The sequence below is a fragment of the Ursus arctos genome, unplaced genomic scaffold, assembly GCF_023065955.2.
Source record: "Ursus arctos isolate Adak ecotype North America unplaced genomic scaffold, UrsArc2.0 scaffold_10, whole genome shotgun sequence".
Classification (NCBI taxonomy): Eukaryota; Metazoa; Chordata; class Mammalia; order Carnivora; family Ursidae; genus Ursus; species Ursus arctos.
Window position 1 is genome coordinate 23,195,212 of NW_026622764.1, and position 16,439 is coordinate 23,211,650.

At 33.7% G+C, this 16,439-nt stretch overlaps 1 pseudogene; it reads left to right on the top strand.

The window, feature by feature from the left end:
- LOC113251131 (40S ribosomal protein S29-like) overlaps positions 1–16,050 on the top strand; it is a 54,938-nt pseudogene extending 38,888 nt beyond the window's left edge.
- Positions 16,051–16,439: the final 389 nt, after the last annotated feature.

The window sequence follows — 16,439 nt, forward strand, 5'->3', positions numbered from 1 at the left end:
AGTAACTTGAAAATCATTTACTTTTATCTTTAAATATCATTCCACTGATTTCTCTTTTCCATGATTACCGATGTGAATTCTGAGTAGAAAAGCTGATTCTCTGGGATGCCTGGGTGGCTCACTCGGTTAAGCATCTGCCTTTAGCTCAGGTCATGATCCCAGAGTCCTGGGATCAAGTTCCGCATCAGGCTCCTTGATCAGCGGGGAGCCTGCTGCTCCCCAGCTTGTGCTCTCTCTCTCTGACAAATAAATATAAAAAAATCTCAAAATAAAATTTTTTTAAAAAGGCTGATTCTCTTTTCTTCCAAGGTTTAAAAAAAAAGTGGGAAATACTTTTTCTTTTACACTTTAACTTGTATATTCAAGAATTTCAAAGGACACATGCATATGTCTCTACTTTTTTGTTGTTAGTTTTGCCACAGAATTGTTTAATCAGTTCAGTTACCAAATTTAAGTCTTTCTGTAAAGTTTTACTCTAATTATACCTACTTGTCTTGTGAAATTATTTTTATTCACATAATACAACTCTTGGATTTATCCTTCAAGTGATTTTTGTTTTTGTCATGATTTCCATTTCTTTGATCTCATGCTTCAGGGTTGTGTGGGTTTTATTGTTGTTCATTTGTTTAATTCTTTTGACAACCATTTTTTCCTCTTGTTCTTCTGGACATTCATTCATTTCATTTCATGGGAGTGACCATTCTCTTTCTAATTGTCTACTTTGATTTTTGGAGGTTTTTTTTTTTTTTTAATGAAATCATGTTTTTCACAGTTCTGCAGTATTTGAATTGCATTCTTTGGATAGTTGTTATATTTTTTAGGAAATTTTTCCATTAGTTCTTCTTCAACAGAAGCCATTTGTTATGCTTGTTCTTATAAGTCCCTCACCTTCAGTTTATGTAAATTAGAATTCTTTACTTGTTTTGATTACCACAGCATGAGTATCAGTCAAATTCTTACAAATTTTTTAGTACTAATGAATCAGTGGCAATTGGTTAAGACTTTTTCTTTCCTTTTTTTTTTTCATTATTAAACAAAATGTTTATATTGTTTGGGACAAAAATTAATTATAAATATATGACTCTCAATTCATTCTCATATCCTAAATAATAAAATAGCAATTATGACAACATTAATGACCAAATTATTGACTGCAATAAGTGCAGATCTGTTTTATATCAACATTTTATCTATATAATAATACATAAAAACAATATCATCATTTTATATTATAATATATTATTATTGTCCTTTAATAGATGACAAAATGGGTGTACAAATGTTATGTAACTTGAATGAAGCTCCGTAATTAAGTATACAATGGAACTGGGATTCCATTTCATGTAATGTGACTTCCATTTTCACACTCTTTCTACATATTGTATTTTGCTATTTCTTACTGCCTTTATTAGTGTTACATGTGGATATATATCCTATTTCACTTGTTTTAATGGGTAAAGTTCCAAATATTAGTTTTTCCAGACTAATGAAAGAAGTTATCATAAAATGTATACTCTATTTGGTATTTTATATATATATATATATATATATATATATATATGATGGTTATATGAGATACAATGAATGGGCAATTGAGAAATCTAAATAATGTTTCCATATTTCATATATTAATGCATTTTTTTATACATAGATAATTTTCTTTGGGGTTTTTTTGCAAGGATTAAAAACACATACTTAGTTTTCACAACTGGTATGTGACAAATGTCTAGTCAATATAGGCTAAAACCGATAATAAAACCAAAGTGACATGTTTCACCAAAGCTTTCTTGTAGTGGCATTCAATGTTAGTCAGACTGACCCTTTCCTTTTTTTTTTTTTAAGATTTTATTTATTTATTTGACAGAGAGAGAGACACCAAGAGAGGTAACACAAGCCGGAGGAGTGGGCTCCTCGCTGAGCAAGGAGCCAGATGTGGGACTAGATCCCAAGACCCTGGGATTGAGACCTGAGCCGAAGGCAGAGGCTTAATGACCGAGCCACCCAGGCACCCGCAGACTTACCCTTTTTTTGAAAACAACTAAAGATGCTAAAAAAAATACCTTTTCAAGTCTTACTGCAAGCCTCAAAGAGATGATAAAAAATAAGAAATTATCAGGAAAAAACCTAAGAAAAAGCATAAATTCATTCTTAAGCAGCCTAACAGCATCTGTGAACCCTAAAGAAATTGGGCTTTCACTTTTGAGGATCTGATAGGACAAGGAAGATAGAAGTAAAAGCGTAAGGCTTTCTAAGGTGGTGGATTCAAATATAGATTCTCTAAATTAAGGGATGAATTCTTAGGGTAAACTCGAACTAGAATTAAATCTACCTCAGCCACAGGCTCAGAAACCTAAAGACAAATAAGGACTGCTATGTGATTTAACACCCAAAGGACACATTCTGGAAGGACCAATGAAATTCAACTGTTGAATTTGGTTGATGACTTGTCTAAATCATAGTACCATAGGAACCTGGTAGAAGCAAACACAATATCTCTCTAGAGAAGGCACATTTATCTCAGCTACTTAGAAGCCCCCCAATTTTTTAAAGATTAGTAATAAAGTCAGAAATAACCAATCACACAAGTAATAGAAAAACAAAAAAGCAGAAAGAAATAGGTAGAGGGATTATACTCACACGGTCATCATACATATCGGAATTATCAGATACATATTATAAAAAATGTAACTTGCATGGGATGCCTGGCTGGCTCATTCGGTAGGGTATGTGACTCTTGATCTCAAAGTCATGAATTCAAGCCTCGTGTTGGGGGTGGAGCCTACTTAAAATACGAAAAAAAAAAACTACACACATGCACAAAAAATAAAAGGCTATAATAGATGTAATTTGCATGATGTTTAAAAAAGGCAAGTTTGAACATTTCTGCAGAGAATAAGAAATTATTACATGAATTAGATGATTTGAAAAATATTCAAATAAAACTTGTAAAAGTAAAAAAAGATCAGTGACTAAATTAAATAAAACTCACTGGATAAGTTTGACAGCAGAGTGAAAAAATATTGAAAGTTAGGTCAAAATAAATTTTCTAGCTAGAGCAATCAGATCTAAAACAATGGAAAGTATGGGATGATAGTAATGAAAACATGGAGTACAGAGTGAGAAATTATAGGAGTGAGAGATGTAGGAAAGAAGACATGAAACAGAGACAATATTAGAGGAGACAATGACTAAGAATTTTCGAGAAATGTTTAAAAAAAAAGCATAACAACTTGCAACCAGATGAAATCCCATAAACGATCAACTTCTACCTTAGCAAGCCAGGTAATCTTCTCCTTACATTTCTGTACTAATCTTTCCACTTGGCCTGAGTTATTTCTCAAGATACAGCAGAATATATTCATGATTGTACAAATTCCACTCTGGCCTACAAGAAGAAAATGTAGGATAATTTTATCACCCATAAGAATTCTGGCCAGTGACTTGAAGCTGACATGAATGCCTTCAGTGACCCAATTGTTGTAACTGATCACTTCAGCTATAGTAAAGGAGGGATTTTTGTGCCATCTTTCCTAACTGGATGTCTTCATTAAAGGGAATAACTGCCCACAGGTGCACACAAATTTTGAGTCATTTTTTTTTTCTTTTCTCTTCTACAAAGCTTCTCCAAATAACCAAGGGATGTTGTATTCTTGACAGATTGTGCCAGCCAACTGAGGGCTACATGATATACTGGGTGAGATTTCCTTAAATACTTGAGGTCTCTTAAAGACACCTCCAAGGTGGAAATTACTGTGTTTAGGAATGTAGGCAAGTTACTACTTGGTTTCCACAAAAGAAGTAGGATTTCAAGTGTGCATATGATACCCTAGAAAGAAAGTGTTTACTATTGTTGGAGTTTAATCAGCTCAAGGGCATAGGTTGACACTGCCTCCAGCATAGCCTTCTAGCCGATTGGTGAACTTTATAATACCCAGTTATTCAACTTTAATAATTAGTTCTTGTTTTTGGAGGGACTGCCTGATGTCATTGAGTCCAATCTGCCATGTTTATCTAAGAAAACTGCTTAGTAGCATCTATCCATGCCATACAATGACTGAGAATGGGGTCTGGGCAACATTCAAAAGTTTTTACTGTGGGATGTACAGAAATTTGGACCAGCTTTTGCTGTCTCCAGTAGACAAGTAATATTTAGGATAAAGGTGGTCAAATTGTGGTCAGAGCCTCTGGCAAAGGATAGAAGACCTAGCAGTTATTTAAATTCAGGGTACTTTCAACAGTTTTGGAGAGCCACAGCAGGACATTTTCATATTGTAAGAAATCTTCAAAGGGGGTTGTGAAATCAAAGTTCATTAATATTTCTCCCCCCCCCCACCAAACAGGTTGATTGTGTTCCTTCCCCAAGTGCCAGACTGTTCTTCCTTTAGTATCTTCAAATCTGTGTGCCACATTCCAATTGCTATGACTTATTTTTTTCCCCAATAAACTGTTTGCAACTAGGCCTTTCAGACAAAAGTGTCAGGTACAAGACAGGCAATACATTTTCATAAAACTTAATTGGAAGTAACTTTGAACCACATTTTCCCCCCTTTGACTGTATTATCTCACAGTGGATATATCAACCAGGCTGGCCTAAGGTTACTGGTGGTGAAAGAAATATGCATCATCTTCAGGAATGAAATGGGTGGAGAAGAATCCATTCATTCATCTCTAGCTTGAAAGAGGATGATCTCTTTCTGAAAAGAGCTGTATTCAGTGACCAAACTGCTCTAGTTTGAGAAACAAGAAGAGGTAAAATGGACAAATTTGTTTAAGTTAACTCATAAAGAAGTTATTCCAGCATTTAAGACACTAGTTGTCTGCAAATAGTGAGAAGCATGGGATTTCCATTTAATAACTTGACTATCAGCTTATTGTTGAGTGACTTTTCCAGTAAGATGAATGTCATTTTCAGTGCAAGTGATCTGAAAATCCAAAGGCAGGCACAAAGAATGTCTTAAAACAGAAGAATTTAAAAAAAGAAAAAACAACTATTTCAGGAATATCAGCTACATTCTACACTGACTTCCCTATAACAAAAGAGAGAGAAAAGAGAGTGGAGTAATATATTTAGTGTATTGAAAGAAAATTATTGCTGAATTTTTATACTACACACAATTATCTTCTAAGAAGAGAGACAGTTGTCAGTGGCTGGTTAATACCAAAGGAAGAAGAAAAATATAAAATGTGACATTGGTATGTGAAAGAGAATGGTGAGGAGATGTAAAGGAGCAAAATTTTGTATATAATTGAAATTAATCTGGTATATTTCAAATTAGATTTTTATAGCTTTAAGATATTAAGTGCAGTTCCTGTGACACCTCAAATTACATAACTATAGACTATACACATGAGGATATGCATGAGGAAATAAGAAGGCAATTAGAAACTTAAACTACCAAAAATTAGCTATACACAAGACAGCATTGCAGGGACATTGGTCATTGTCCCTTAGGCTATGTTTAGCAGAACTCATAGAATACACCCAAATCAGCATATTGTATCTTCCCCCTAAACAGATCCTCTCAGTTTCAGTAAGACTCTAAGTCACCCATCATGTGCTTGAGGAACAGTGATGAAAGGATTTGTGATTATCTTGAAGGACCAATAAAAGCAGGATCCCTCTCTCGCTGGCTGTCTCTATCTCTGTCGAATAAATAAATAAAATCCTTAAAAATATATATAAATATGAAGTAAAAATTGACAGAATCAGACATTGTGGAAAATAGATATTTTCTGCAAAAATAGTTGAAGATTTCAATACTCCATTTTCTATAATGGAAAAAACAACCAGACAGAAGAAAAGTTAGAAAATAGAGTATTTGAATAACACAATGAACAAAAACATCTAAAAGATATATACAAAACAGTTCACCCAAAACAACAGAATGCATACTGTTCTCAAGTACACAAGGAATGTTTTCCAGGACAGATCATCTGTTGGGCCACAGATTATGACTGAATATATTTACAAAGTTAGATATCATACAAAGTCTTCTTCAATCACAACAGGATGAAATTAGGGTCTTGGATGGAGCCCTGCGTTGGGCTCCACACTGAGCAAGGAGCCTGCTTGTCCCTCTCCCTCTGCTCCTCCCGCTGCTCTCTCTCTCTCAAATAAGTAAATAAATAAAATATTTTAAAATAAATAAATAAATAATTGACTAATCCAAGAGTAGTAGGAAATGGAAATAGTTTGAAATATATGCACTATTGATGGAAATGTATACAGGAGAACAGTTTGACTTTATTTAGGAATGGTGAACATGTGTTCCCTAAGACCAAGTTATTCCATTCCTCAGAATAAACGTAGACTCAAAGGTAGCATAATGCATGCACAGGAATGATTACCTCAGGATTCTCAGTACTAGAGGAAAAAAATGGTCAATAAAATGAATAAATGAACTGTGACTGATTCTAAATGTCAAGATCATTAAAAGCAAGAATACAAGACTGTATTTTGATAAAAAATGTTCCTACAGTTACATAAAACAACTGGAAGAGGTTAAAAAACATGTTGTTAGGTAAAAGAACAAAGAAATAACACTGCTTATAGTATGAATTCTACATGTAAAATGTTCAATAACAGACAATATTAAACTATACTGTTTTAAGGATGTGTACATAGTTCAGAAAACCAAAGAGACAGGTGAAATAATGAATATCACAAAAATCAATATAGTGATGACCTCTGGGAAATAGCTAAGTTCGTGACAGAAAAACATGAGATGAGGGGAGAGGACTATGAGTTGCTGGTGATATTTTATTACTTCTTGACTAGAGTAGTGTTTACACAGGTATTCACATTATGATTATTCATTAAACAATATATTTTCTTTTGTTATCTGTATGAAACATTATTAAAATGTGATATAGTTTAGTATTTTCTTTTTATTATCCTTACTATTCTTTTTAAGTACTGATACTTATTGTATAAATAAATATCTCCTTACTTGTGGTGTCTTTATCATATGTTTTAGCTATAACTTAAAAAGAATACCACAGCATGAAATTTATATAGGACTTTTACAGAGCACCAAAATTAAAATTTTTAGTGGGAGTTTTGTGTGTAAAAGGACACCCAAAGGTAGAAAGAAGCAGCATGACCTAAATCCCAAGTAGTCATGAAGATAGTGACTTTGAAAACATTTTTCAGAAATATTTTAGGAACTGAGAAAAATACAGATGGTGAATACATATGTGTAAAAGTGATACTATTAAAAATGTGTATATAAAGATAAACTATATCATAATTAACAAAAATCCCTTAAAACCCAAATGAAAATTTACATTTATATTTAAGGAGTAATTTGAGGGGATATTCATACAGTTATTTTTCTGAATATGGCTAATTGGTATAATTCTAGATGTAGGATATAATGGAACCCACTTAAAGCTGAACACGGATTTTTCTCTTTCGAGACCACAGTATTTTTCTATTTTGTTGTAAAACCTTATTACAATGAGAATAATAGGTATAATTAACCCCTCAAAAGTGGGCTTGAACAGTATGGGTCCACTTAGATGAGGATTTTTTTCAATAAATACAGTACTATAAATATATTTTCTCTTATGATTTTCTTAATTACATTTTCTTTTCTCTAGTTTACTTAATGGTAGGAATACAATACGTAATACATACAAGATACAAAATATGTATTAATTAAATGTTTATGTTATTGTTAAGGCTTCTGGTCAACAGTAGGCTATCAGTAGTTAAATTTTGGGGGCATCAAAAGTTATATATGGATTTTTGAATGTGCAGGGGTCAGTGTCCTTAACCCCTATGTTGTTCAAAGGTCAACTGTATATGCAAAAACAAAAAAACCCCAAAAAAACATAGTAAACCATTTAAACATTACTTTAGCATCCACTACTACACATTTTTCTAAACTATATATACATATATATGGCACACATACATATCAAGTTATTCCCACTTTATAAGTGATGAAACCAATTCAAATAAATTATCCTAACACTGATTGTGGTCTCAAAGCTAGTAAGAAAAATCCAAAAATAAAATTTAAGGCTGATAGTTATATAACTTACACATGATTAAGAGGCATTGTTTTAACTTAAGGCCCAAGTATTTCATAAAAGCTAGTACATTAACAGATAAACCAGATTTTTTTCTATGTACTATCTTAAATCATATATGATAGGTGGAAAATGAATTAGCAAGTAGGGTCTGTTTTAAAGGGAAGAAAGGAGATGGAAGAGCTCTAAGCAACAGATACTTGCCAAGTAGGCATCTACTGAGGTTATTACGCCTGAATAAATGAAGCAGAGAGTACGAGGTCCTGATAGCTTAAACAAGCCAACTAAACAAGGTGACTTTCTCAGGGGAAGAAGTGGCAACAGAAATGATAGGAATGGGGATAGATTTCCCAACTTTACAACGGATGTGTGGCAAAGAATTTCACACACAAAGTGACACTTGATTCATTGACCCGTTCTGAACAACTCTTCTACAACTCAGTATGGTGTGAGAATGAGGGCTGAATTTGCTCCTTACTCCAGAATCCAAACAAATAATTGTTTGAAATATGAGGACTATTTGCTTTGATTTCATCAATTTTCCTTTACAGATGTAAGCCCCTTTGCAAAGGGAAGGAAACATTCTCAGCCATGATTCTGAGATACTTTTTTTTTTTTATCTCAAATTTACAGTATAGGAAACTGCCAGTTCATTGAAACACTATCCTGAGCATGTGTACATCATCTTCCCCTAAACGCTCTTCTTCTAAAATATTTCCAATCTATCATTGACTTTTCCCCAAAATTATCTGTATAATTAAGCTTTATTTTTTTTAAAAAACCTTAGTGTTTTCAATTGCCTCCAAATAAAAAATCATAATACTTAACATCACTCTAATTTTTTTTCTTGATTTAATCGCTTCTCAGCCTTTTAGCTAAGATCAGGTGTAATTTCTTTTTTCTATGATTTAGCCCTAAGCATATCTACAATAAGAATTTCATCCACCATTACATGATTTCCTTGTTTTGATCTATAAATATTTTATACATGTATTTGCAACCCTACACAAAGCAAACCCAATCCCCTGGCCTGTTATGATAAACCCCAAATCACACAATGTTTTCTGGATTTATGTTTGGTTTTCTTCCTAAAGTTGAAATAGAGTGCATCATTCGGATTTGCTTATCTTTAGGCCATATACTTTGGAAAATTGTTAATGGAACATTTGCCTTGCCATACAAATCACATTCTTGTTTCTTGATCTTTTTTCTGTTTCTGTTTTTTTGTTATTCCTGATGACCAGCCCAAATGCTCATTACATATTGTGGAAAGAGAAAAAACAAGCCAAGTCATCATTTCAAGCTTTATACTAAAATGTTGCTGGGGTGCCTGGGTGGCTTAGTTGGTTAAGTAACTCTTGATTTTGACTCCGGTCATGATCACAGGATTGTGAGATTGAGACCCACCTCAGACTCAACACTCAGTACAGAAACTGCTTGAGATTCTTTCCCTTTTCCTCTCCCTCCCCTTCTTCCTCACCAACATAAATACATACGTATATACATACATACATAAAATCTTTAAAAAATGTTGCTAAATGAGACCAACTTTGACATGAATGTTAGGGAATGAAACAAGGTGCTTAAGTATATTATATGACAGAACAAGACTAGTAAAAATTTAATTTTATTACAAGAGTATACACTACAGAAATTCTCAGTATTTGTGGAAACACTTGACATTAGTTATAGAACAGGATGGTAGAGCAGCAAAATGGTGGTGGCATTTATCAGCTATTGGGTGATCAACTTGAGTTTAGGAAAATTTTAGTGGGGAGGAATAGTTGGAGTCAAGTTTTTCAATGGTGATACTAAAACAATTTTAATCTTTTAGAGATTTTTATAGCCATTCCTCTTTACCAGCTCAGGAAAACTTTCTTATGCTGAATATCAGAGTCCAGACTATAATCTCTATCCAGATTTCAAAGTTTGGAGAACAAGTAAAGTCCCATAGCACAGGAAATGTTTAGTTTCAAGTAGATCACCAGTTTTCTGTGTGATTGTTCTTTCTTATGAATTCATTCATCAGATAGTGGTTTTACAAAAGTACCTATGGATCTGGACAAGATACAATATAGAATTGTGATGTTAAGACACACAAGAATCATTAATACACCTTGAAATGCTTCCTTTAGCAACATTGACTCTTCTTAATTGTAGTCAGAAGAAAAAAAACAAAGTCCTACATCTAGAATTTCCCAATTTGGAAAGTGGCATAGTGGCCAGGTTTCCAAGTTTTCCTATCTTTCTATTTGGCTCTTTAAGCTATCAGTTAAGTGTTGTCAAATACCAGGGATTAGCTATTTTTAAAAAGTATTAGAAGTAAAGGGGAAAATCTTAAATTTTTGATCCCTAATAATTAAAAATTTGTAATTTTAAACTATAACAAATGGCTTAAAGATAGTTATAATTTTTCTAAAAAGAGAGAAGAAAAAGGGAACAATTAGTGGCTTTTTGCATTTAGTCTGTGTCTGGAAATCTTAGAAGTATGAAAGTTGGTTATTTGATTGAAAATTTTTGGAAAGGTTGAATTATTTATGGTCCTGTCTGCTTCTAGATAATCGCCAAAGACTCTCAGTTTTACATTTGTAAGCATCAAAGACATCCAGGTCATGGGAGTGTGATGCATTGTGAGTCTGAAAATGTAAATGCAAGAATCTGTGCTTTCAAACATAACTGCTGGGTTAGTGGGACCTGATATGGTCTTTTTCCAATGAAGCGTAAGACTATCCTTATTTCGTTTTTGAGTTTTTCCTTTGGTAAATCTGCTTAGACCTGTTAGTTTTAAACTTTTGAATATTGCAATAAACCTTTAAGAGGTGGCAGTACGTTGGATGTGTAACTGCTAGCCTTACCAGGTGAGAGTTAAGAGGATGATAACCTTTGATTTCCAGCCAATGAATTTTTTAATAGCTGAGGAAGTTAAGGATACCTTAGGTCCTGGCAGCTAATATTTCAAAAATTTGTCTAAGCTTTATTTGTTCTTTTACTTTACACTACTGATACAGGATGGTAAAGATGATGGAATTTCTAGATGATAAACAGTACCATGTATAGCTATTTGATTAAGTTCTTATAAAATAGGCACTTCTATCTCTATATAAAAAGCTTAGTAATAAATACACCAAGTTGAAAATACGAAGAATAGGAGGCTGCTTGTTGTTGTTTGTTTGATTTCATCTTGTTGTTTTCTAGTTGTTAATTCAGTTGCCATTAAGCTGAGAAAACCTTATGGTCGCCTGAAAAATATATAGACAATAGTGAACATATATCCATACCCACTCGAAGGAGATTATTGCACAAAGTCTATTTGTAAATATCAAATAGGCATTGAAGTTTTTGTTTTTGCTTATGCCTACCTTTTCCCTGGATTATAAATCTGACAAATGGGACATGTGCCAAAAACATCCTAAGAAGTTTTGAGTGAGGGTCGCCTGGGTGGCTCCGTCATTAAGCGTCTGCCTTCGGCTCAGGGCATGATCCCGGCGTTCTGGGATTGAGCCCCACATCAGGCTCCTCTGCTGGGAGCCTGCTTCTTCCTCTCCCACTACCCCTTCTTGTATTCCTTCTATCGCTGGCTATCTCTCTCTCTGTCAAATAAATAAATAAAATCTTTAAGAAAAAGAAGAAGAAGTTTTGAGTGAAATGATCCTAGCTATAGTGATTTTAAGATTTCAGCCAATTTATCTTTGTTTTTGCGATCAAACTGAATAGCTATGTTAACAAATTATGTTATTTAATTATCTTAAATTATTGTAATCAATGGTTATTCTGGAAGTTAAACTATTTTATAAACAGAAGAGAGATGAACAACCATCTATAGCAATTTGATTTACATTAAAAACCAAACTTATTGTCATTAATTGTATCTGATGGTCAACTATATTGAATTTAGAACAAAAATCATTTTGTAGGGGTGCCTGGGTGGCTCAGTCATTAAGAGTCTGCCTTCAGCTCAGGTCATGATCCCAGCGTTCTGGAATCAAGCCCCCATCGGGCTCCCTGCTCAGCAGGAGGCCTGCTTCTCCCTCTCCCTCTCCCACTCCCCCTGCTTATGTTCCCTCTCTCGCTGCCTCTCTCTCTGTCAAATAAATAAATAAAATCTTTTAAAAAAATCATTTTGTAGGGTTATTATACAAGACTTTCTGCTTAAACATGAGTGTATTTTAATCTGAGGACTTCAGTACATCTTTTGACACAATTCAACTCATACAGCGCACCTTCTGACCTCCTCCAAATTAATGTCTTTCCCATGTGCACAATAAAGTCACCCAATCCCAACATTGTTAAAAGGATTATTTATCCATTTCAGTGTCAACTCAAAGCCCCAAACCTTATCTAAATATAATCAACTCAAACTCATCTAAATCAGTTATGGGTGAGAATCCAGCTATGGTCCATCCAGGGACAAAGCTCATTGTTATCTACATACTTGTGAAATTAGAAACCAAGTTATATATTTATAAAATACCTTGTTGGAATAGTTATAGGATAGACATTGCCATTCCAAAAAGATAGAAGGAAAAGGGGTCTCAAGTCCCAGGCAAGCCTGAAAAGAAGCAGGGAAAATTCAATTAGATTTCAAGGCTTGAAAATAATCCTGGACAGGAGAATTTTGTTCAGTTCTCCTCAGTTCTCCTCAGTTTTTCCCACCTGCATGGCATGTCATTTCACTGACTCTGGCCTGGTGTCATTCTGTGGGGAAAACATGGAAATTAGAGAGCTACCACTTTTCTTGTTCTTTGCTTCTTACCTGCAGTATTGCGGTACCTAGTCCCCGACTTACAATGGTTCAACTTGAGTTTTTAACTTTACAATAGTACAAAAGTGATAACATTCAGTAGAAATCATAATTGGAATTTTAAATTTTGCTCTTTTCCCAGACCACTGATATGTAGCATGATCCTCTTCCTGATGCTGGGCAGCAGCTCCCACTCAACCACATGATCACAAAGGTAAACAAGTGATACACTTATAACCACTCTGTTTTTCTCTTTAAATATAGTATCCAACATACCACATGAGATATTCAATTGTTTATTATAAAATATGCTTTATGTTAGAGGACCATGTACAACTGTAAGCCAATTCAAGTGTTCTGAGCATGTTTAAGGTAGGCTAGGCTAATTTGTGATGTATGGTAAGTTAGGTATATTAAATGCATTATTGATTTATGACGTTTTCACATTATGATGGGTAAGGTGTAACCTCATCATAAGTCAAGGAAAACCTGTATTTGTACAATAGCTCGATTATTACTTTCAATTTGGCTTATTGTCCCAGTTGGCCACCTTGACACCTGGCAGCATAACAACTACCATAAAGCAGAGTAGTTTCACTTTCAGGGTCACTGTCTTTATATCACAGCAAAAAGATTTCCCTTTCAGGGTCACATGAAGAGACAGAAACATGTTATGAGGGAAAGTTTAAGAAGAAAACAGGACCCTTCAACAAATCATGCCTTTCTTTAGTTTTAAGTCCTTTTCCAAGTTCACCATGAAACAGTTAATCTTGTTTGTTTCATCTACCATAACCTTTGCTTAATATTTTGTTTATTAAAATTAAACACTGATAGTTTTTTTAAAGACTTGTTGAAAAGTTGTATATTCAATTCTGAAACCCTGAAGACAGTTTTCTGTTTCCTCTGGTTAAAATTAACTATACTTATTTTTTTTTCCATAGAGAACTCTCAAAATATTGAAAGAAATGTTTTTCATATAATTATTTTGGGTTTTGTTAATGTGTGAAATGTGTGTATGCATGCATGTTTGTGTGTATATGTGCATGGGAACAAGAAGATGTACAGACAGTAAAACACAAAAGGGCTATATAAATTTCCAGGTTTATAGTTTTAAAGAACTAAGATTAAAATGTTGAAGGAGATAAAAGATAAGACTGAATATTTCAAGATGGAACAGGAAATGATAAATATTTCGTAGCAGATCTGAAAAAAAAACCAAATTCTACAATTAAAAAATGTAATTATCAAAATTAAAAACTCAATGTATAGATTTGACACCAGATTAAATAAGTGAAGAAATTTGGCAAATGAAGGCAGGTCAGAATAAAGGAAAAAAATAAGAGAACACCTAAGAAAAGTCATGAAATACATCAATCTCACATTTTCAAACCCTCACAAAACCTGAGAAAAATGAAAATATAAAATGTAATTCACACATATTAAAACAAATATAAAGAGAGATCTGTAAAGCAAACAGTAAGATAGGGAAAGGATTTATCTTATCTTCAAAGAAGTAACAATCATACTTTACAATTAAGAATAACAGTTGACTTTTAAGCCAAAAGTTTGGAAGCTGGAAGTAATTGAATGATATCCTCATAATAATGGAAAACCAAGTGCAACTGGTGAGGGTATTTTTGTCCCAAGCATAGGCTGCAAGTAGGTTCACTGTTTGTATTTAATTTAAATACATACTAAAACTGAGTAGAAACAACTTTGCTTTTTATTATCATACACTGGGGTTTCTAAATAGTATAATGATAAAGCATTGGTTATTTGGATCCTCCCCACTGTTTCAGAATGCTGCTGAAAAATGTGTTCGTTAGAATTATATACTCCATAAAAATCCTCTTTCAGAATGAAGGTGGATACCTAGGCATTTTTGTAGATTAACCTTGTGTCATACAAACATGTTAAACTGACTTATTAGTTCTGGTAGCTTTTCTTTTTGGTAAATTCTGTAGCATTTTTCACATAGAAAATTATCTTGTCTGCAAATAAAATTGTTCTACTTCTTCTCAGTAGATCATAATGCCTTTTATTTCATTTATTTATCTTATGTTGGCTTAAACTTCCAGTAAAACGTTGAAGGGAAATAGTAGATGGACATCCTTGCCTATTCCCTGCTTTTGGTGGAAAATTGCCAGTCCTTTACCATTAAATATAATGTTAGCTGTAGGTTTTTCATAGTTTCCTTGTATCAGTTTGAGGAAGTTTCCTTCTAATAATAGCTCTAAAACAAAATAAAACCAAACCAAACATCTAACAATACCAAACGTTGACAAGAATGTAGTGCTCACACATTAATTTGTATACCCCCTTTGGAAAAATTTTTGGAATCATCTAGTGATCTTGAAAACAACTGTTTTTAAGATTTTATTTATTTGACCGAGAGAGAGAGAGAGAGAGAGAGCGCGCGCACAAGCAGGGGGAGCAGCAGGCAGAGGGAGAGGGAGAAGCAGGCTCCTTGCTGAGCAGGAAGCCTGACATGGGGCTTGATCCCTGGATCCTGAGATCATGACCTGAGCTTAACCAACTGAGCCACCCAGGCACACCTCGAAAACAATTTCTAAACCAAATTGTATGCACATGTGTACCAAAAGATGCATACAACAATATTGGTAGCAATATTATTTGTCAAAGTTCTAAGCTGGAAAATTAAAATATCAATCCATAAGTTCCAATTAATTGGAATATGTTTACTCAATGGAATAACATACAGAAATTAAAATGGCATAGGTAGAGCTACAGTCAGCAACATGTATGAGTCTTATAAAAGTAGTGTCGATCAATAGAAGCAAAATCTGAAGGACTACATACAATACTATTAATTTATATAAATTTCAAGCATAAGCAAAACCACTCTGGATTAATCTGTTAGAAATCATAATAGTGGTTAACTTTGGGTATGCAGGCAGATTTTGGTATACTGGTTATGTTCCACTTACTCACTTGGATTTTTATAGGTACACTTAAAATATACAAAATTCTCTGCATATGTTATGCTAAGTTGAAAAAAATAAGAAAAATTGTGCAAATAGAAATATGTTATAATAAAATTTGGACCTCCTTTTGCCTCATTGCATCTGAGACAGCAAGACGGGTCACCAGCAGGTCTGCTGGAGCCATCTGAGGAAATTTGGCTAGGGTTCTCATGGTTGCCATGTCTGCTCAAACCAGCACAGTCTGGTCCAGAAAAAATGTGCCTCAATATATGCTATCAGTGTTTCTGCCAGTATAGGAAAGATAAAGGCTTCATTAAGGTGGATTAAGTGAACTTCCTTGAATGTGTCATCCAAGATACCTACCTCAACTGCAGATATCCAATATACCTACCTTAATGCTAACTCATTGTATATACAATAAAATACCTCAATTATGAAAAAGATAAATAAAACTTGGACCTATAAACCAAACATCTACCCTCCCCCCATCTTCCTGCAATTAATTCAGCAGCATTCATTGATTTAAAAAATATGAGGTAAAAGGATCAAATGAATTTAGAGATAACAGAAAATTAGCTTTGTGTTTCAAATTAGATTTTTATGCTTAAGGCAGGGACAATAACCTCAAAATGAAAGACTTCATTTTCAAGAGTCTCCTATTTTAAAGAACCAAAGACTAAGCTTTGATAGACCCCAAGCTTTATATGTTTGCCGTA